The sequence below is a fragment of the Cygnus olor genome, chromosome 1, assembly GCF_009769625.2.
Source record: "Cygnus olor isolate bCygOlo1 chromosome 1, bCygOlo1.pri.v2, whole genome shotgun sequence".
Classification (NCBI taxonomy): Eukaryota; Metazoa; Chordata; class Aves; order Anseriformes; family Anatidae; genus Cygnus; species Cygnus olor.
The window spans coordinates 173,604,491-173,625,698 of NC_049169.1; the positions used below are offsets into that span (position 1 = coordinate 173,604,491).

At 38.4% G+C, this 21,208-nt stretch overlaps 1 long non-coding RNA gene across 1 annotated transcript in view; it reads left to right on the forward strand.

Moving 5' to 3' along the window:
• Positions 1-3,683: 3,683 nt before the first annotated feature.
• Positions 3,684-21,208, forward strand: part of LOC121061656 — a 58,701-nt gene continuing 41,176 nt past the window's right edge. Inside the window, exons 1-2 of the long non-coding RNA XR_005815204.1 lie at positions 3,684-3,756; positions 6,018-6,112. This is a non-coding gene — a long non-coding RNA (uncharacterized LOC121061656). The remainder of the gene's footprint in view (positions 3,757-6,017; positions 6,113-21,208) is intronic.

Sequence of the window (21,208 nt, forward strand, 5' to 3'; positions counted from 1 at the left end):
AGTTAGTTGATCAAGTCAAAATAATCTAATAATACACAGGGGAGTAGAAGATCTGGCATTGTCCCAGGTGCACAGATGAAAACAGTCATTTCCAGTTAAATACTGGTTCTTGCCTATTTCTTCTCTTATCTGAAGAGGCCCGTGGGCTCTGCTGCCATTCCACTGTCTATCCACTCACTAGCTGCACCAGTGGCAATATACTGTTTTCAGGTCAAAGTGACCCTCCAGATTTGTTTTGCTTCACCAAACCTGAAGGATTATTTTTGTTCATATATACATTTTTTTTTTTTTTCCATACCTATTTTTGTCTTTGCTAGATTACTCTTGTATTTCTTATTAGTTCGAAACTTAGGGCTTCTTTCTTCATGGCATACCCTGCTGAGGGCAATAGCTGCAAACACTTTGAATGTCAAACTCTTCATTACTGAAATACTTGAAAAGCCTCATTAGTACAAAACAAAACAGAAACACCCACATCCATTTTACTTATCTGTGTCATCAGTAACAGTTAGGAAAGACAAACATGCTTCCCCTCTATTACTGGCATCATTCAAGCTATAAAGCTTGAAGGAAAGCAAATGCAAATAAATACATGAAACTTATTGAAATGTTTAACAATGGCTCTATACTAACATGCTTTGCAATATGATTCAGTTCTAAGTACAAGGAAATACTTTGCAACACCTTATTTTTTCCATGACATACAATACTTCTTGAAGTCTGAAATAAAATATCTGTATTTTTTCCAAAGGAACAAGGAGAAATAACCTTATAAAACAATTTAAAAGAGAGAGGGATGGAATTATGTATTTCCTTTTTGATCTAAAACCTGAAAGTAACACGAGTGAAGATGAGTCACTGAGGAGTACACATAGGAAACTTTCACAGACTGTTTTCTTGTGTAATATATATACAAGACCTGCTTGTATGTTATTAACCCCATTAGTTATTATTTTTGTATTAATAAGCACTACAAGCTATTGGTCAAACAGTCATCTGCAACAAGAAAAAAATATTACTGATAAATGTATCAACAGCACAAATATATGTACTACAAGATGAAAGTGCTATGAGTGCAGAACTGTTATCACACTCCCTCTAGTCTCATTCTCACTTGTTTCTCTGGTATATATGTGTGGTTGGCTGGCAAGTCACTTGATCACAATGTGGGAAGTGTCTAAGTTCAAAGTTGGACTTGCATCTTTGTTTTCCTTTTGTAGATTTTTTCTTCTCAAATCATCTTTTTCTCATTTCCCCCCTCCCCTTTTTTTTTTCCTGAAACAAAGCATTCTGTCTTTTTATTTTGAACAAACTTATTCATTTCAAATTCTGCTGTATATTTTTCCCCCAGAGGATTAGAAAATGACTGAAATATCTTGAAAACAAAGCCAAATATTAAGCTGAATTTTTATTGTTGGTTTCTCAACTGAATATTAAAATATATATATATAAATTCATTGTTCACAGAGTTCTACTTGAAAGGCTTTTGCGGTGAGTGTAGAGATACATATGAATAAGTATATGGTACATAACTCCATGCAGTGCATGTTTATTTAACTTCTCAGATGAAGTACCTATAGAATTTGGGTTAGCGGTAGTTAGTTGTGCCTGTGTGCTGTCAAGGTATTCTGAGATCTTGTTTCACGCTTTTCATTTGCTCCACCTGGGTTCATGATTTACTTTCCAGTTATCCCATCATTTATACATTCTTTTTTCCACATAGCTGCTAGTCAGTAAAACCACTTGTGCCTATGGGGGGACACACTTACTCTTTCCCTGAAAAGTATCCCATTTTATGCTTCAGCACTTGAAATCTGACATGGTTTCAGTTTATTTTTATATTAATGTTTGAGGTTGCAGTGGTTTGTTACATGTTTTGACGTCTCTTGTGTACCACATGCTAATCACTGATCAGTTTTTTTTTCTCACAGCTTTCTTTTATTTTTGATGTTTATTCAGGGTTTTCTATTGCAATGGAGGAATTAGAAGATACTAAATCTTTTTTACACTGCATCTTTTAAGTATGTGGAATTTAGAATTCTTCAAAGCGATTGTTTCTACTACAGCAGCAAAGCCTGGATTTGTGAGATATGTTTGGAAAAGTATTTGTTTCTGCAACTGAATGCACTAGCTTAGTAACCTTAGTCTGATACCTTAGCTGAGCTGTAGGGGGGGAACGAGCAGGGAATAGTAGGGCACACTTTGAGAAGTGTGCCCTTGTCTTTTGCAAAGAAGGTACAAGAGAAATGGCCTAGGAAATACAATATTATATTGATATGATTCTCACTGTACCCAAAGCCAAGGAGATGTGTATTTTATCTATCTGGAAAGCTAAATAAATAAGATGAAAATGCATCAATGTTATAGAGGATTTTTATTTTTATTTTTTAAGAATGTTATTAAACTTTTCTCAGATTCCTGGGTAAAATACAGTAAGTTGCAGAAAAAATAGACTGGCTACATTTACTTGCAACAGTATTTTGTCTTTCACAGTTGCAACTATTTTTAGCATCACAAAATTCTAATTCTTTAGAAGAGATGTTGTTTCTGATCCTTTATTTTTGAGCTTTATGTAAAATTTATTATTAATTATTACTTTTTCAAAGGAAAATCAGCTTCTTTGTAACCATCAAAACAAATTGCATGAAATTAAGGAATAAATAATTAATGTTTTCCATTAAAAATACCCCCCCCCCCCCCAAATATATATATTCCTTAGATATTTATTGTTTACGTTCGATGTTCTGCACTGCTGTGGTAGAACATTTGTAGAGAGCTAGGGCAAAAGTCTTGATACCTGCCCCCTTTTCACTCTGTCCTGGTTTTGACTAGAATAGAGTTAATTTTCCTCCTAGTAGTTGGTATGGTGCTGTGTTTTGGATTTAAGATGAGAATAATGTTGATAACACACTGATGTTTTAATTGTTGCAGAGCAGTGCTTACACTAAGCCAAGGACTTTTCAGCTTCTCACACTGTCCTGCCAGTAGGCAGGCTGGGAGTGCAGCAGGAGCTGGGAGGGGACAGACCCAGGACGGCTGACCCAGACTGGCCAAAGGGGTATTCCAAACCATCTGACGTCATGCTGAACAATTAATATGGGGTGGCTGGCTGGGGTTGGGGGACTGGCTGCTTGGGGATAGTCTGGGCATCAGTCAGCGGGTGGTGAGCAATTGAACTGTGCATCACTTATTTTGTACACATTATTATTAATAATACTATTATCATTATTATTATTGTTTTCATTTCTTTTCTATCCTAATAAACTGTCTCTATTTCAACCCACAAGGTTTTGTTTTAATATTTTTTTTGATTCTCTCCCCCATCCCAGAGAGGGAGTGGGGAGGGTGAGTGAATGGCTGTGTGGTGCTTAGCTGCCGGCCAGGTTAAACCACTACACTCTCTTAATAACTAGTATGTGGTCTTGATACATCTTCTACAGAGACAATAGTAGTCCTCACAAAACAACCAGTGCAACTAAGAAAGGGCTATGTGTGATAGTAGTAGGAGACCCTCTTCTGAGAGGTATGGAGGTGCCGATTTGCTGACCTGATCCACTCTTGAGGGAAGTCTGCTGTTTACCAGGGATTTGTATCAAAGATGTCATCAAGAGATTACCAAGCCTTGTACAGCCTAATGACTATTATCCACTGTTGTTGTTTCACGTAGGCACCAGTGATGCAGCCAGCATCAATCTGAGGAGTATCAAGAGAGATTACAGAGCCCTGGGAGCAGCAGTAAAGGACCTAGGAGTGCAGGTAGTTTTTTTATCAGTTCTAACAGTCAAAAGAAGGCTGATTGAAAAAAAAGGGCCAGTCAAATCTGGCAAATCAACAGATGGTTTTAGGACTGGTGCCACAAACAGGGGTTCGTCTACTTAGACTATGGGATGTGCTTTGAAAAACCTGGTCTGTTGAGGGCTGATGGGGTACACCTGTCAGAAAAGGGAAAAAGCATCTTCAGTCATAGTTTTACGGAGAAGGTATCTCCCTCTATGTCAATGATCAGTTGGAGTGCATGGAGATCTGCCTGAAGATGTATGAGGAACTGACAGAGACCTTACGGGTCAGGCTTAAGGGGAGGGCAGGGACAGGTGACATTATAGTAGGGTCTGTTCCAGGCCACCTGATCAGGGAGACAAAGCAGATGAGGCCCTCTATAGATAGATAGAAACAGCTTCATGTTCACAAGCCCTGGACCTCAGGGGGAACTTCAACCACCCCAATATCTGTTGGAGGGACAGCACAACAGGGCATAGGCAATCCACAAGGTTCCTGGAATGCATTATGATAACTTCCTTCTCCAAGTGATAGAGGGGCCAATGAGGAGAAATGCCATGATGGATCTCATTCTCACCAGAAGGAGGGGATGGTGGGGAATGTGAAGCTCAAGAGCAGCCTTGGCCGCAGTGACCATGAAAAGTTGAAAAGTTTAGCATACTGAGGGCAGCTAGGAGGGAGCACAGCAAACTCACTACCCTGGGCTTTGGGAGAGCAGACTTTGGCTTCTTCAGGGATCTGCTTTGTAGAGTAGTGTGGGACAAAGCCCTGGAGGGAGGAGGGGCCCAAGGAAGCTAGTTAATATTCAAGGATTACCTCCTCCAAGCTGAGGAGCAATGCATGCTAACAAAGAGGAATTCAGGCAAAAATGCCAGGAGGCTTGCATGGATGAACAAGGAAGTCCTGGCCAAACTCAAACAAAAAAAGGAGGCCTACAAAGGGTTGGCCAGGAACAAGGGCAACAAGAAAGGCTTCTATAAGTACATAAGTGATAAAAGAAAGACTAGGAAAATTGTGGGCCCTCTCTGGAAGGAAATGGGAGACTTGGTCACTCAGAATATGGAGAAGGTTGAGGTACTCAATGACTTTTTTGCCTCAGTCTTCACTGGCAAGAGCTCCAGTCCCCACAAGGCAAAGGCCTTGCTGGGGAATGGAGAGAATGGAAGAATAAAGAATCACCCAGTGTAGGAGAAGATCCAGGTCCAAGACCAGCTAAATGTACACAAGTCCATGGAACCTGATGAGATGCATTCATGGGTCCTGAGGGAACTGGTAGATAAAGTGGCTAAACCACTATCCATCATAATTGAGAAGCTGTGGTAGTCTGGTGAAGTTCCCACTGACTGGAAGAGGGGAAATATTACCCCCAGTTTTAAAAAATTAAAAAAGGAAGACCCAGGTAACTGCAGGCTAGGCAGTCTCACCTCTGTGCCCCACAAGATCATGGAACAGATCCTCCTGAAAACTATGCTAAGGCACATGGAAATTAAGGAGGTGATTGGTGACAGCCAACATGGCTTCACTAAGTGCAGATCATGCCTGACAAATCTGGTGGCCTTCTACGGCGGGGTTACAGCATTGGTGGATAGGGTAAAAGCAACTGACATTAAATATCTGGACTTGTGCAAAGCATTTGACACTGTCTCTCATGGTATCATTGTCTCTAAATTGGAGAGACATAGATTTGACAGATGGACCACTCAGTGGGCAAGGATTTAGCTGGATGCTGGCACTCAAAGAGTTGCAGTAAATGACTCAATTCCTAAGTGAAGATCAGTAATGAGTGATGTTCCTCTGGGGTCAGTATTGGGACAGCCACTGTTTAACATCTTTGTCAGTGAAATGGAGAGTGGGATTGAGTGTACCCTCAGAAAGTTTGGGATAGCACCAAGCTGTGTGGTGCAGTTGACATGCTGGAGGATAGGGATGCAATCCAGAGAGACCTGGACAGGCTTGAGGGGTGGGTCTGTGTGAACCTCATGAAGTTCGACAAAGCTGAGTTCAAGGTCCTGCACCTGGATCATGGCAGTCCCAAGAACAAATACCAGCTGGGTGGAGAATGAATTGAGAGAAGCCCTCCAAAACTATTCTATGATGATTTTATAATGATTCTATGACAATAAAGTCTACTGATCTGAGAAGATTGTTGGGACAGGCTGCTAATGAACTGTGATATCAGCCACACTACCGCTTTACTGCTATTTTTTAGTCTTTTCTCTCACATACAGCTTTTCTTTCAGATATTGGATCATCCTAGTGCATCCTAGACTAGACATATTAACTAAGGCACATTGCAGCAGTCAAAGAAGTCATTTGGCTTGGAAGGGACCTGCAGGTATGCCCATTAGTTGGTGTCTCTGCATTGTGGCAAGTTCAAATGTTTAATTTGTATACTTAGTTGTTAGTCACCTAGATGGCTCATAGGGTGTCTCAGAATCCTTAACTATTTGCCCTTACAGCATCTGTGGGACTGTGGGAATTGCTTTTGTCACTGTTTTACAGCTAGGGAGCTGAAATGTAGTGTTAACTGGCTTGCCTGGGGTCACATAAGAAATCTGCAGTGCAGTAAGAAACTGGCTAGAGTCCTAACCACTGTGCAATTCTCCCTCTACCAGATTTAAAGCAAGAATAAGCTAAAACCTGAATCTCAGAGGGAGTTTTTCAGGTTCCTTTGGCAGAATATTGTGTTTCTAGCTGTTCTATTAGTTAAAGTTTTTCCTTTACACTTAACCTAGATGTTCTCTACTGCAGTATAAGCCCATTAGTTCTTGTTCTGTCCTCATTGACTAATGAGAATAATTTGTCCCTATCCTCTTTATAGCAACTCTTTATGTGTTTGTAGAAAGATCATTCCTCCCTTCAGTCTTCTTTTCCTTAGTCTGAACATGCCCAGTTCACTTAACCTTTTCTCATAGATCTTACTTTACAAACCTTTTATCATTTTTGTTGCTCTCCTCTGAACTCTCTCCAATTTGTCTGTCTTTTAAAAAAATATTATGCCAAAAACTAAACACAGTAACACAACAGAGACCTAATCAGTGTTGATGAAAACACAATAATTATCTTACTTGTTTTACATGTGATATGTCTATTAACACTATTTAATATAATATCTGTAACACTATTTAATATAATATCTCTTTGAGACAACGTACTGTTGTGAACTTGTATTTAGCTTTTCGTTTAAAGTAAAGCCATTTTTTCCATGTAGCATTATTTCTGCTAACATGCATGAATTTTATTTACCCACTGAGCCTCTAGATCTATTTCCTTTATTCTTCTTATTCCTGTTATCATTTATTCTCTCTTACTAGTCTGAATTGGAAGAAACATGTTGAGTCACCATCCCTGCAGGTCTTCAAGAAATGTGTACATTTAGAACTTAGTAGCATGGTATAGTGGTGGACTGTAGTACTAGGTTAAAGGCTGGACCTGATGGTCTTAGAGTCTGAATGATTATATGATTCTAAGCCTTGTCACCTGTGGATAGGGTCCATTGCTGTTCTGGAGGACTGAAGGACTTATGAGAGGATGGAGAGAAGTTTGATGGAATTAGTCTAACCACTACTGCTCACCAGCATACTAGAATCATAGAATCATAGAATCACAGAATATCCTGAGTTGGAAGGGACCCATAAGGATCATCAAGTCCAACTCCTGGCACCACACAGGGCTGCCCAAAAGTTTAGACCATGTGACTAAGTGCACAGTCCAATCTCTTCTTAAATTCAGACAGGCTTCGTGCAGTGACTACTTCGCTGGGGAGCCTGTTTGAGTGTGCGACCACCCTCTCGGTGAAGAACCTCTTCCTGATGTCCAGCCTAAACTTCCCCTGCCTCAGCTTAACACTGTTCCCGTGGGTCCTATCACTAGTGATAACGGAGAATAGGTCACCTGCCTCTCCACTCCCCCTTGCGAGGAAGTTGTAGACTGTGATGAGGTCCCCCCTCAGCCTCCTCTTCTCCAGGCTGAACAGGCCCAGTGACCTCAGCCGATCCTCATATGTCTTTCACTTCTAGGCCCTTCACCATCTTCGCCGCCCTCCTCTGGACAGTACTGGCTTTTGATCTCTGCTTTCAAACTCCTTGTCGTGTTCTTTCAAATGTTTCTGCCAACGTGCTAGTCACTCCATGACTTATTTATTTATTTATTTTATTTTATTTTATTTTTAACAAAACACATGACTCTGAATAACCTTGACAAACGTATTTCTGGTCCTTTTCTGCATGGCTAGGAGCATTCCTCCCACCAAGAGAGATATGAATGATGCCAAAGAAACATCTAAACACTTGTTTTAGATGGAGGGATTTTTGGTGGAAAGCTATCATGGGTAACCGATGAGTACATTTGATTATGCCATCATATAGTAGCCACTGTAGAGTTGTCTGTTGAATCATATTCTACTGATTTCAGCAAAAATATATTTTTAACAGATCAAGGTCATGCTGTATTGTAATTGTAGCATTCAAAATCCATAAAATATTCTGAAGGGTGTACGCTTTGTTTAAAATTGTTTTGTTAGTTCAAGTTGTGTCTTATATGTAATATGTTTCTTTGAAATATTAACCTTTGGTTAGTCATTATATGTCTGCCAGTCTTAAATTTGGTGAACATTTGAGTACTTTTATGCTGTAATCTGTATAATTTCAGCCTCAAAAATTGCTGCAAGAATTAATAGTTCCCCCTGGTGACAGCTGGCAGACAATGATTTACATTTTTCAGTGTGTAGCCAAATTTTCATTATTTGTATATGTTACTTCATTTACACAAAATATGGAACATATAATCATAGAATCATAGAAGTATTAAGGTTGAAAAAGACCTCCAAGATCATCTAGTCCAATCTTCCCCATACCACCAATGTCACCCACTAAACCATGTTCTTAAGTATCATGTCCAACTTTTCCTTAAACACCCCCAGGGACAGTGACTCCACATTTCAGTTCTTAGTCTAAATATGTAAGGGCAGCCTGCCCAATGCTAAGTGTAAGCATCTTGGTTCCTGTGTTCAGCTATTACATAAAAATCCTCACTAGGTAATAGAAAACTAAGCTCCAAGAGAGCTGCTGAGAAGATTTAAACTAAACCCGTTTGAGTGACGTATTTGCTTCCATTGTTCATAAAAGGCCACAGGCTGAGTCAGTTTCTAATCACACCACACTTCAACATGATGCACCGTAAGTCAGTGTAAAGGGAGAAAACAGTTTGTTAAGAACAATAAATTAAAACCTCCATTAAAACCATCCATATCTCACTTCAGTTGAATTAACATCCTTTTGTTCCGAACTGTTACCTGTCTTGTTTCTAGCTGGGCAGTCATCAGAAGAGAGTATGTAACTCTGTCAATTATTTTCTGGTAATTGCATACTCACCTTAAACATCTGAGAGGAAATAGAGAAGTAATGTTTCCTTTTTCTTGAGTTAAAGTTTGTGCTGTCATCATCTTCCACCGTCTACAGTAATTACCTTGTGTTTTAGTATTTTGTTAGCCTTGCAGGCAGTGTGGTTAATTTGTAAAGTTGAATCCAGTTTTAAGGAAGGGCAACTAGAGCATCTGCAGTGATCAAGACAATGGGGACCACACAAATCTGTTTTAGATAGCATTTTGAGTAATTTATGATGTAAGAAAGGAAAACCCATAAAAGACCATTGGCTCAGGGCCCCTTCACTGGCATCACATCAGCTGGGTTTTCAGTCCGTTTTATTCCTTTTTATCGTCATTGGAATCAGTAAAAAGTGTGGTAGCCTTCATTGGACTGATCAAGATTGTTCAAACCAGTGCAACCCTGTTCATACTGGAGCCTGGGAACAAACATATACTCTCAGAGTCTCTGTGTGCTGCAATGCAGCCAGTACAGAGTTTAAAGGGAGAGAGTACAAGGCAAGATTTTGTGACTGTTTCTTCTCTATAATTTACTGTGAGACTTAAACTCTGGACCTGTTTAATGGTCCTAACAGCAGAGTTTCTAGGCCAACAACTAAATCAGCCACAGTGCTCTGCATTTGCAGACAAGCCTTAAGATTTACAAAATTTAATAAGCTGCCCTCTTACGATTTTTTCCTTTCAAAGATACAGCTTTTATAATAGTTGCCAAGAAGATTGTCAAAGGTACAAATACCCATTGGTCCATTGGTATAGTGAAGTTTTAGTGTTTCTTTTTTATAACTCAATTTTTTATTTTATTTTTTTCAAAAGCATATAAACAGTCTCCAAGTATTGCTAGCTCATTAACAATGAATAAATTCTGGAGAGGTCTGCTGGCTGGCCATGGTAATATATTAATGATTTTTCATAGAATCATAGACTCACAAAATCATAGAATGGCTTGGGTCAGAAGAGACATTAAAGACCATCTAGTTCCAGTGCTCCTGCCAAGGGTGGGAACACCACCCATGAGATTGGGTTGCCCAGAGCCCCATCCAGCCTGGCCTTGAACACCTCTGGGGATGGGGCATCCACAACTTCTCTGGGTAACCTGTTCCAGTGCCTTACCATAGTCACAGTAAAGAATTTACTAACATCTAACATCTAACCTAAATCTTCCTTCTTTTAGTTTAAAACATTTCCCCTTGTTCTATCACTATCTGCTTGAGTAAAAAGTCACTGTCTACCTATTTTATAAGCCCTCTTTAACTACTGTAAGGCTGCAATGAGGTCTCCCTGGGCCCTTCTCTTCTCCAGGCTGAACATCCCCAGCTCTCTCAGCCTTTCTTCATAGGAGAGGTGCTCCAGCCCTCTGATCATCTTTGCGGCCCTCCTCTGGACTTGCTCTGACAGGTCAGTTTTCTTGTTCTGGGAGCCCCAGAATTAGTGTTCCAGGTGGGGCCTCACAAGGGCAGAGTAGAGGGGGACAATTCCCTCCCTTGACCTGCTGGTCACACCTCTTTTGATGCAGCCCAGGATGCAGTTGGCCTTCTGGGCTGCAAGCACACACTGCTGGCTCATGTGAAGCTTTTTTTTTTTTTTTTTTTCCACCAGAACTGCCAAGCCCTTCTCCTCAGGGCTGCTCCCAATGAGTTTTTCTCCCAGCCTGTAGTCTTCTATGGGAGTGCCCCAACCCAGGTGCAGCATCTTGCACTTGGACTTGTTGAACCACATGCTGTTCACATGGACCCATTTCCCCAGGCTGGCCAGGTCCCTTTGGATGGTATCTCTTCCTTCTTTAGTATCAACTGCACCACTCAGCTTGGTATCATCTGCAGACTTGCTGAGGGTGCACTCGATCCCATTTTCTATGTCATTGATAAAGATATTAAACATCACTGATCCCAAGATGATCCCCTGAGGGACACTATTTGTCACCAGCCTCCACCTGGGCATAGAGCCATTGACCACCACTCTCTGGCTGTGGCCTTCCAGCCAATTCCTTATCCACTGAATAGTCCATCTTTTATATCCATATCTTTCCAGTTTGGAGCTGCTTTAGCAGTGCAGTGAGCTACTGGCAGCTGGAGGGCAGGCACAGAGAGGAAATACAGATTATGTCATGTGTTGCTTACTTCTTTTTAAATTAAGGTTGCAAGAAGCCAAAGTTCCATCTTTCACCCAGACATGCCTTTTTAATACTGAGCTCCCACTATATTTTTAAGCTAAGAATCTTTTTCTAGTCTATTGATTCCTATTCACAGTATCTTAACTAATTATATGTCCTTTAATTAAAAAGACTGATATACATCAAACACCCAGGATGACTTTTAATGTTGATGGGTTTTATATATTTATGCCAGTTAACCATAGCTGTCTATTGAGCATTGCTCTTTGAAAGAAGGAAAGAACACAAATTTTCATTTTTCACTGAAATTTGGAATTCATGAAGACAATCATAGAAAATTCTTTAAGAACTGCAACATTTTATGCAGGCATGAAAACCTTTAAATATTTAGTCTCCTGAATGTGTCGTCAAAGCTCGTTAAACTTAACCTGTCATATTTACAAATCCAGTGACCAGCTTCAGAGCTCTTTGACTTCTCACTCTACATTTCTTCATTCATGTTTCTTTCTGTCTGTTCTTACCTAACATTTAGGGTATTATTTCCCCAAATTTACAGTCAGTACCTACAGGCAGAAACAGTTTCTTTGTCAAAAGGAGAACTTCTCAGTGTAATACTTTAGTAAGTACTCCATATCAAATATTTACTAATGCTTTGACGCAATTCTTCTCTATTCAGTTGTAAGGCAATTAGATTATTTATGAAGACTCTAGTCTAATAAAGCAGTATATTCCTGCTCAGATTAAGCAACTTTGAAAGTCACTCCTTCCAATAAAAATGTGAATATAGGCAAAATAAGGAAGATATTTATTCTTTTTAATTTAAATTTAAAAAATGAAAACAAAAAGTTGATATATGTTTGTAGTGGAAGTAATTCCTATTTCAACAAAACCCACATGTTCAATAGCCCCACATTTCCTGAATTCTTTTCTAATTTTTATGTTTGTGCTGTTCAATAAGGTTATTGGACTAGCTTGTGTTGCCTGTGTATCATGTAGAGAGAACTGTGAAAAAAAGTCGTGTTCCTCTGATTTTCTTTTAATATGTAGGATATTATGATTGTCCACCTGGACTTGAAAAACTACGGGAAAATACCAACAACTCTCATCCAACAACTCTGAGACATAAAACTCCTTGTGGAGTTAACCCAGAGGCATTTGTCTTCCGTTGCAGGGTACTGTTCCTGTTGAGGCTACTGTTCATTTGGTGTTCTGTCATTGTTTAAAACTTAATCACTCTTCCTTTTTAAGACAGTTTTCCTATAGCAAAAGTAACAAGTCATTCCAAATCTTTAAATCAGTTTGTCTTCTGTGTCCTGTTTCCTGTCTTCCATTGTTACATCCCTGCTCTTCCCCACACCCAGCTCCTTCAGCTTTCTTTATTACAGGATTCCCATTCATGTGAATTATCCCTACTGTTTTTCACTCAACCTAACCCTGAGGGGATATTACCCCTATTACGAATGCACACATTTTAGAAAGCTGTTTGGGAAGAATGGCTTAAATGTGGTGATAAATACAAGAAAACAGATATGTTTTTATCACATCCTGCCTGCAGTATTTTTTTCTATTGTAGGTAATTTTCATGGATGTATGGCAAAACAAATTGCAATCACTGGCATTTTTTCCACTCTAGTTATGTATTGCAAATGATAAGTGGTGTTATTGTTGTTGTTGTTGTTATTAATATTATTGGGGAAAATAAATAACTTTTTATATTTTTCTATGTAATTTGTGTAACACAGCAAAAATGTTTTGTTTCTGTCCCATAAGAATTCCCCTTTTTAATTTACTGTTTTACTGTTTAGCATTGTGAATATAAAAGATCTGTGTGGGACAGCTTTTAAGGTCAAGCAGAAAGGAAGATTTTCTTTTCCAAACATCTGTCAACAACCACATGGAAGAGAAGACAGTACTAGCATAATTTAATGTGCTTTCACTCAGTGAAAAATGTTCTTTGGACACTATGTCATGACTTGTACTTCAAGTAAAGCTTTTCTCGGGTGGTTTATCTTCACTGTATTGCTTTGCTTCTCTAATACTAATATTTTTTTGTTTCCTCTTTGTTCAAGGCTACAAACATGTCAGAAAAGACTCATAAGCATTATTTATTCTTTTGGCATTCAGTGTTCACTGTGATAAGAATAAGCAGTTGCCATTCTGCAGATGGCAGGAGAACTAGTTCCAGGTTTCAGTGAACTTAGAGGTCATTGATGACTGTGCTGGAACACAACTAACTGGTGATTAAGTGGCAGGTTTGACAGACATAGCTGTGGCGAGACCTATGCATCTGACACGTGTCCTTTTCCAGCAGGGGCTGCTGCAGAGCAGTAATAACCACACATCCCTAAGGGACTTGAAAATTATTTTCAATTCCCTCCTTCCTGACCCCCAGTATGTATTTAACATAAATATATCATGAAGATGTTTCTTCTTTTGAGTCAAGAGATACTGAAAAAGGAGAAAGCCACTGAAGAACATTAAATTTGGACTGAGATAAAATAAATGTTTTTGGATTCTTGATTAAAATATGCCTAAGCTGTGTTGGAGTCATCTCCTTTGACAGGAAAGACATACAAATATATGATGTAAGTACATAGAGTCACTGCAAAACAGCGTATCTGAAAGGAAACAATATGCTGTAAAGAAGGCAAGCTTTAAGCTTAGTATGAAAAATCACACAGTAAACAATAACGTGCTGTGTAGGGTTCAAAACCCTAACCACATCACCTGACCAGAACAATAAGGAACCCAGGGATTCAGTGGAAACCAGAAGTATTCTGAAGCTGAAAGATACTGTACCATAATATAAGAGTTTTCAGAGGCACAAAGCTTGTAAGGAGAGATCACATTTCAGACCAGGTTGTACAGTCAAAAAACAGATAAACTTCCAAGCACAGAGTCCATTCAACAGGTTAGAAAAATAGTTTTTCTAACTTTATAAGAAGATATAGATATATGGCTTTTCTCTGTTAGTTTTGATTAAGATTTGTCTCCTCAGATAGGAATTGTACTGTTACACTACAGCATCTGAGTTAGACTCTAAATTGTCTTTACAGAAACAAATACCTCCAGAGAGAAATTCACCTCATCCTAAAGGTGGCATTTAGGGTAGGTTATGTGAATTACCTCTGGAGACCATTTGTCACCTTTAACTATAAAGAAAGCTAAGATTTAAGTGTTTACATTCCGTATGTTATGATGATATGAATCTTAATCCATGTGTTTCTTATATGTTTAAACCATCACAACTAAAACATTGTTATCCAGTATTTTGTTATAAATAACACATTTGAAAGGATTTTATAGTTTCTCAAAAAGCTGCTTCTGCTGTCTGTTTATACTGCAGGTTGGTATAACAGCTTGGTTACATTGCCAGTGTTTCACTTATTAAAAAAAATTATGTGATTATATTGCTCCATACTGCTAGTTATCTTCTGAAGGAATATAATAGATTGTGGTGCCAAAGGAACTTACCTGCTGATACAGAAAATTGTGACATATTACCACAGTACAAATAGTTGTACAAGCACAAACTTAAATTAAAAAATAAAAAAAAAGCTAGTGAGGTAGAGAAGACTTGTATTATTTTGTTGAGACATGTTATACTAGCTGTCTGTAAGAAATAAGCCTTTCCTTGAATTGACCATAATGAGCACATTTACCCCTGAACTTAAAAATAAAAATAAAAAAATGGTGAGAAAACCTTTTATTTTCAGAGCACAGTAAGAACTCAGTGCAGACAAACTTGCAATAAAAACATATGTTATACAGAACAATTGAGGAACAATGCATTGGCTTAAAAATAATGACAAATATAAGAAAGTGAATTGAAGAAATTGTTACATTTTTCTTTATATGACTGTTCATTATTGTTTATAATGTTCATTATTGGTTGGGGCTAGGACATCTGGATTTATCTGTCAACTACTTCACTAACTTTAGTTCTTTCACTAACTCATTCAAAAAATGTTGCTAGACACTGCTAATCAATATAATATCTCTCTTCCGGTTCAGTCTGGGAAAAACGGTGTTTTCATACTACTAATAATATTTCCCAATTTTTATGTTGTTCCTGCCTGCTGTGTTTTGATGGATCATGATTTTATTGAAATGACAAGAGGTTCTTTCTTTAATCATAGTGTAATTTATACATACATATATATATATATTTCAGGTTGAATGAGTTCCACAAGTACTACACGATTGTCTTTGGAAACCAAAAGGACTCAGTTCTGATATTTAACTGACTTTTGCCCTCCTAGAGACTGTCAGATTTATTTCCCTTTTCCAGTCATGAGGCTTCTGGCTACAGCTTGCAAAGCAAGGTCTGATTCTCTACAGTAACTCCATACTTAATCAGGAAAGGAAGTGTCAGAATATAAATATATATATATATATATATGTATCAGACATAACTTCTTACTGTCAACATTTCTTGATTAATCATAAACAAAATCTCATATGGATGTATATAATTTTACTCTTGGATATTGTGGGTAGATGGAATTTTTACTTAGGAAAACAGAGAATTTCCTGAATGGCCTGTAGTTAGGTGCCTATGGCTGTCATTTGAACTATGGAAGAATCAGCTTCAGATCTCTGATTTACATCTGTTTTCAGACTTGGTTTCACAATACCACCTGTAAAGATTGTTTGAGTGAATAATGAACCAGACTGTGCCATATTTCATTGTTCTTTATTTTAGGCACTTAACCAAAATGTATAAACTAGCAGTCTACTTGTGTCTTATTTTATGCTCCCCCCTATCTTTCCATGTGAAGTAAAGACTTCCCAGCAGAATATTCAGCTCTTCTGAAATCCAAATTTCTCTCTGGAGATCATCTGCTCTTTATAAAGTGGATAGGTAAATGAATCTGTATTTGCATATAAAAAGTTGAACACATCACTTAAGTGTACAATCTGAAATCGGCAGATTGACTTTTTTTTTTTTTTATGTCCTTGTTCCTTTCCTAAAGCACAATGGAAAATAATAGTTGAACCTCAGAATTTTTCATAAAACAAATTACTTCTTTTTTTTCCCCCTACATTTTATATTAAGTTTTGCACTGTTATTTAGTATCCTAGCTATCTACTCGATTCTGTTCACTCAGAGGGTGGTGATGCACTGGTACAGGCTTCCCAGAGAAGCTGTGGATGCCCCATCCCTGGAGGTGTTTAAGGACAGGTTGGATGGGGCTTTGAACAACTTCGTGTAGTGGGAGGTGTCCCAGCCCACTGCAGGGATGTTGGAACTATATAATCTTTAAGGTTCCTCCCAACCCAAACCATTGTATGATTCTATGATTCTACTCAAGACTGGAAACAATGAAAAGCATAATCGCTGATACATTTTAGTATGGCATGCAAGAAGCTCATCTTACATTTATGTCAACAAAACAGTCGCCAGATTTCAGAAGAATTCAACAGTGGATGTGCTGAGCTTTAGGAAAAAATCCCTACCTAATGCACATATGGACAAAGAGTTACAATGAAAGACACCTACTCCAAAAAAAGTCTCATAGTATATTACAGTAGACACTTAACAAGTCTAAATGAAATCTGCACTATTTAGATCAATGTTTGTTTTGATATGTTAGTTTTGCCACTGACTTAACCTATTGTCTTTTGTTATATTTGATTCAAAAGAATTTGTCTTTCATACTTGATGACACAGAAATATTCAGGCAACAGGATACAGAAATCTTTCTTCAGGCACACCACTTTAGTAAAGGTGGTGGGTAAACTTCCTACATTCTCACAGACAGTAGGCACACATGCTTGTAACTTGCTCAGATGTCATCTTCCTTGAAGGGGGTTCCTGAAAAAAACTGATGCAAAAGAGATGTTAAAAAAGATCAATGACAAAATGTCACTGAGAATCAAACTCATGTAAAGATCCTTAGAGTGGCAGAATACAAAGAGAAAGAAATGCAGTTACTCTGCTTTTATCTCTTTGATCCTGTGTTCAAGACTAGCACAGGCCTGCAGCAGTGCTTAAACTGTAACGCTGTTACAAGAGCAGCTATTGACTTTGGCATTATTGAGAAACTAATAGCATTTATTGGAGTAGGCTCTTACTGATTTTTAACACTGACAAGATTTCTGTAAGAGCAGATCTAGTAACAGTTTCCCAGGAACTTCCCCTAATTTTCAAAACAAAACAAAAACAAAAATAACAAACAATAACAACAAAAAAGAAACAGCAGTAACAAAACACCCCAGAACTGTGCAAAGAGTATATATAGGAGTTCGTAACAGACGTGATAGAGAAGTGGAAAATATATTCACATTTTCTAATTTATTTCCATATAATGACTGAAAAAAGCCCAGATGAAAAATAGTAATTCACCTTTTGATGCATGGAGGTTTTCTTAAAATTGCAGTGTCTGCAAATGTGTATTTTTGAGGAAAATGTTTTATTTAGAACATTTAGAGGTATTTATTATTATTATAATTATTATTATTGCAAAAATCATTAAAAATAAAAGGAATTGATTCTTAAATCTGTAGATATGCCATTTCAAAGAGCTACTTGGTCTCCATTCTGTGGTTATGTTTATGATTTGGTTGCTAGGTCAGCTTCAAGTCAGTGGTAACACTCATGTATTAGCATGAATTCCTATGCTAAATTCAGAAGAAACAAACCACCAACTTGTGAGTTGCAGAATTTATCCCTTAACTGAAATTAACCTGAATTTAGCACATCACAGATAAGTAATCTTGTCAAGAAAAGACAAAAAATCAAAATAACACATGTTGGAGTCAAATTTTGCCTCATACAGGGCTGGATTCCCAAACCATGTGGAGAAACCTAGAAAAATGTGGGCTTTTTATCTATCATTACACTAGTTTGAAACAAAATCTTCAACTACTTATTTGTGAGCTTAAAGGAGAGAAAAAATAAGAGGTACTTTTCTACCACATTTTTCTACGAATGATCAGATTCCTATTATGTGCACCTCAAGTATCCCTGCTTAAGAAGTGGCTCAGTAGAAGTTACCTATTCAGAGGTAGAGTTTTCCAAATTGTGATTATGTCTGCTTCTAATGCATTGGAGTGGGAAGCCAGTGGTTCATTTTTATGTGTAAGAAACACCATATACAAACTGAATGACATCTGCATGTAGTAGCTATGACAGATCCTGTGAGAGATGAAAGATTCTTTAAAAAATGTGTGCTTGACTAATTTTCTGCTCAATATCACATTTACCATTTCTATTTATTTCTTACACTTCATATCGTATTATGAAATAAAGCGATAAGGATAATATTACACTCAGCAATAAAAGGTGAGAAAGGGGAAGGGAGGGGGAGAGGAACTCTCGTTGTGGAAGTGTCTGTCCTCCCGAACAACCGATACGTGTATTGAGGCCCTGCTTCCCAGGATGTGGCTGGACATTGCTCGTTGATCGGAAGTACAGAGTAACTACTTTTCCCCCTGTCTGCTTCCAAGCGGCCTTTTTTTTTTTTTAATCTTTTTTAATCTTTTTTTTCTTTCTTTCTTTTTTTTTCCCTCTTCCCTTTAAATAAATCATCCTTATCTCAAACCTTGAGCCCTTTGTGTCCCATTTTCTCCCCCTTCCTCTTTGAGGATGGAGAGTGAGAGAACAGCTGTGGTGGCTGCCCACCCAAGTAAAACCACCACAGATAAATGCTGGAATAGCAAGGTCTTGACTGAAACAATGAAAACTTATGAAGTTTTATTATGTATCTGAAGTATTTTCCCCTTTTTATTAAAATTGGTGTGGGAAAATACATATATTTCAAGGATGATGTATAGTTTTTATATATGTTCCCATATATCAGCAGAAGAAGAAACACATAAGCCTTTGTGTACACACAGATGCAAATATTCCACTCTGTAGTTCATATATGCATACAGTAGAAAGCACAACTGAAAATCACCAGTCACTTAAAATGTCATAGTCTGGAGTATGCCTGAGTTGTGCTGTCAGTATGGGAAATGAATTCGAATAATAGGTGCCATTATTGTAGCATGAAACTATTAGTTAAAGTTCACAGTGCTTGACTAGATCATTTAAACCTTTATTAAGAAAAAAAATGAAATTTTGAATGTTCTTCTTTTCTTCCTTAATTTGAGTAAGGGCTCAAAGTTTAACCAAAAGCATCTGGAAATAAGTTCCACTGCTGTATTCCTGGTTCAAGTTCCACAGAACAGAAGGCAAAATTCCCTGTGCGTGGTGCTAACAAGTATCACGGGGGTGTCAAGCTTGGTTTAAGGTGGATTGACATGTCATTATTCCTCTCATTCTTGCTTCTTTTTTAATGATCTGCACCTGAGCTCCGGTGTGTATTTTGTGACACTTATTAACAATCTACAGGTTTGAGAAAATGGTTGTTTATCCATCTCTCACCTGTGAAAATGTTAACAAGACAAGACGTGCAGCAGTGTCTGGTGCCAGCTGAAGGTCATGGATAGACTGAAGAAGCATCCGACATCTGTTTCTCGCAGTGGGCATTTAAGTGCATTTCACTGAAAGGAGTAGGCTGAGCGATCTCACACCATTAATATCAATGGGACTTGAGTGCATTGCTACCTACATTCGTTCCTCAGTTGCAGGAGTGGAAGTGTGGAGCTATTAGCACACCTCGCTCACATCCTAGATAAGAATGTTGAAATAGTTCCACATGGCAGATGAACAAAAGAAGTCATTAGGCTTATTCTTGTCCACATGCACTCAAGTGCTTGACGGCAACTGCCCCTGCTATTTTAAATCAAGACTGAGAGACTCAAGGCTACCGATTTACTGAATTTCAATCAACTCAAATTCATCTTTCCTTCCCCTTATTTTTCTTTTGTGAATGGCTGCTTCAGAACAACTAAATCTCATTGACTAAAATGGTTACTTTGATTTCCAGCTCTGCAGTATTTTCACAATAGGCTAGTATTAATGACATTTGCATTTTGGAAAATTAGCATATATTTTTTTTATATTTGAAGTTTTTAGGATAAGATAGATGCCTTGCCTGCAATATGGTTTTAAATTACCATCCTTCTCCTTCTTTGTGTCTATGAGAACATGTATGAGTGAATGATTGTGGGTGAAAAATATGGATTTATCTGTCAATATACATGCTTCTGTGAATACCTATGGAGACAGTCAGAAAACAATATATGTGAGTGACTATGATTTTTTTTTTCTTATTGAAATAGAAAAATATTTTTCAGAAGTACAAGTGTTATCTTCCCTTCCCCTTCCCCTTCCCCTTCCCCTTCCCCTTCCCCTTCCCCTTCCCCTTCCCCTTCCCCTTCCCCTTTCCCTTCCCCTTCCCCTTCCCCTTCCCCTTCCCCTTCCCCTTCCCCTTCCCCTTCCCCTTCCCCTTCCCCTTCCCCTTCCCCTTCCCCTTCCCCTTCCCCTTCCCCTTTCCCTTCCTTCTTCTTCCTGTTCCCAATCTTTCCCTTCCCCTTCTTCCCCTTCTCATTATTCCTGTCTCCTTCTTCTCCTTCCCTGCCTCCTCTCCTTTATTGGCCGCTACCCCCACTCTGCCTCTCCCTTCCTTTTCTCGTTCCCTCCATCTCCTTTCTCTCTCTCCTATCTTTCCACCCTCCCTCCTTGTCTTTTCTTCTTCCTCTTCTTTTTTATACTGAGAAGCTACTTTCTTTCTTTTCTTTCTTTCTTTTCTTTCTTTCTTTCTTTCTTTCTTTCTTTCTTTCTTTCTTTCTTTCTTTCTTTCTTTCTTTCTTTCTTTCTTTCTTTCTCTTTCTTTCCTTCTTTCCTTCTTTCCTTCTTTTTCTTCCTTCCTTCCTTCCTTCCTTCCTTCCTTCCTTCCTTCCTTCCTTCCTTCCTTCCTTCCTTCCTTCCTTTCTTCCTTCCTTCCCTCCTCTCTCCCTCCCTCCCTCCCTCCCTCCCTCCCTCCTTTCCTCCCTCTCTTCCTTCCTCTTTTCCTGTTTCTCTCTTTCTCTCTTTCTTCTTTCTT